Source organism: Papaver somniferum, chromosome 5 (assembly GCF_003573695.1).
Source record: "Papaver somniferum cultivar HN1 chromosome 5, ASM357369v1, whole genome shotgun sequence".
Classification (NCBI taxonomy): domain Eukaryota; kingdom Viridiplantae; phylum Streptophyta; class Magnoliopsida; order Ranunculales; family Papaveraceae; genus Papaver; species Papaver somniferum.
The window spans coordinates 103,362,609-103,365,022 of NC_039362.1; the positions used below are offsets into that span (position 1 = coordinate 103,362,609).

At 36.0% G+C, this 2,414-nt stretch overlaps 1 long non-coding RNA gene across 1 annotated transcript; it reads left to right on the top strand.

Annotated features, from left to right (window-relative positions):
* Positions 1 to 679: 679 nt before the first annotated feature.
* Positions 680 to 2,075, top strand: LOC113282344. Its single transcript, XR_003326837.1, has 2 exons — positions 680 to 1,347; positions 1,561 to 2,075. It is a non-coding gene; the product is annotated as an uncharacterized LOC113282344 (long non-coding RNA).
* The last annotated feature ends 339 nt before the right edge of the window (positions 2,076 to 2,414 follow it).

Here is a 2,414-nt window from a genome sequence, read left to right on the forward strand (position 1 = left end):
CTTAGAAAGATTCGTAGGATCCTTCCTTGAAGTTACAGTTTGATATTTTATTAAATAGAAATTTGCGTAAGAAACTTAGAGACTAAAATTTATAGTTTTTCTTTATAAAGATTAGGGTAAGAAACTTAAACTTTCATATTTGATAGAATCTAAATCAGCGTAGTTGAACCTAGAGCTACAAATTTTAAATCTTAGTTGTAGAAAGCCATATAGGTTTGTGTTTTGTTTATGTTGTTTGCGCTTAGACAAGAGACGGGATTATTCTATAAGGTGGGGAGTTTTTGAAGACCAGAATAATGGTTCCATTTTCGAGGACGAAAATGAATAAGGTGGGGAGAATGTAAGGACCCTCAAACTCGTCAACGCTATTAGACTAGTCAAGAGACGATTTAACCGCAAAAAAGTCGATTAGTTTAACACGAAGGTTAATTAATAGGAACTAATCTAACAACGATCTAGATACGAAACTAGTACCGTTGAATAGATCTCGAAAAGTTACGCAGAATGGACTACTCGAACGTATCAATCGGAAACCGGGGAAGAAGATATTATCTGGATAGTTAGAAAGTGGACCGACCTGGCTACCCATATCCAAGTGATGGGTGCCTTTATCACTTTTCGTTGGTATTATCGACATCACACCAAGAAGATAAACCATATCTCATTTCTTATTCTTTCTTCTTCTCTCTTCTGTTTCTTTTCTTCTCCTCTGTTGAGTTTCTGATAAAGGCGATCGATGATGTTGAGATGTTTTTGTGACGAGAAGGATCAAGTTATAGTAGTAGGTGTTATTGTTGAGGTTGAATCAGTGATTTACAAGGAGGATACTTAGAAATTGAAATAGTAAATCACAAAGAATCAGAAGTATGGTTTGGTTTGAAATTGAGAAGTGAATCGAGTTGTTAACAGATGAAGAATTGAGGGGTTCTTATCGAATTGATGAAGCGAAGATGTTCTGAAGGTGAATCGAAGAAATTAGGGTTTCATGTTCTTCCTAAAGTTAAGAACTAGGGTTTCTGAGATTTGTTGAGGTTATGATTAGTGATGATTAAGAGGAATTCGATGATGAAAATGATGTGATAGAAGGATGATTGAGGATGGGTTTATCGTGAATTAGAGTTTGAAGTTGAAGAACAACCTGAACTCGGTAGTTAGGGCTTGATCCTGTTTTAATGAAGATTTGGAAATTAAATTGGGGTTTAGTTGAGAACTGTTAGTGATGATGGGATTGATGTGGTGTTGGATGAACTGTATTGGTGGGTTGTTGTAACCTTAAGAAGAATCGCAGAATCCAGTTAAGCAAGAAGAGGAGTTGAATTATATTTGCTGGAATGGAGTTAATCTGAGGTAATAATTCTTATAATTCCTAAGTGAAGTAGTTTATCTTTGAGATTTGGTAATTATTATTGTTAATAAGATTGTGTTATGAATGACATCCAGAACCTGTTAGATGAATACTAGGTTAGTAGTTTGAGCTACAAGGTATATGATTTGGAACTGGCACTATAATGGTGTGGACATGGAAATGAGTTTTTGTTGTTGTTGTTGATTGAGTTGCAGGTTAATGGTTTCGTAGTTGGTGGTGTTGATGCTGAGATGGTGGTGGTAATGTACTGAGTTAGTAGTAGAATGTTTGCAGCTCATGAGACCAGTGGTGATGCCATTGAGATAAATTCACAGTATTTGTGACTGACTAGAGTTGAAATGTAACTGAAGCAAATATACAAGATGGTGTTTTTATTTGAATGAATGTTAATTGGGATTTGAATGTTCAACAATGTTGTTGGAGAGGGTATTTAGCTGAAGTTACTCTGGTTTGTGGAGGAGATGGATAGGTAATGAGGTTGTAACTAATGAACAGTAGTAGATATGGTGATGCATTGTTGATAGTGAAGTCTGTGAAGATGTAATTGTGTTTTGAGTTGAGAGAGTAGAAAATATGTGGTAGTGGTGATTATAGAATCACAATTGGTAGCCTCATTGAAAGCTTGGAACTGTTGTATCGCAGGTAGGCTTAAATTTCAGTTGTATTGAATTACTGAATTTTATATTAATGAATTATTTGTGTATTAGAATCATGTTGTTAGTGAAACAGTAGTTATAATAGAGTGTTTGCCTATTAGTCATCCCAGTCAGATTATCTGACTGTTTTTGTACCTAGCTGACTCAGGGTATCTGACTGAGTCGAGTGGACCCTGTTAACCTTAGTTGAATCGGTTTGACTCAGTGACCAGACCAGTAGACCGTTGACTTTGACTTGGACTTGGACTTGGACTTAGACGTTGACTTTTAGTTGACTTATGACCGTCAGTTTGACCGTTGGTTGACTCAGATGGACTGGACCTTAGTTAATAGGCTTGTTTAGTCAATTTGGGCTTATAGCCAGTTTTCTTTATGAACAAGAATTGGACCAC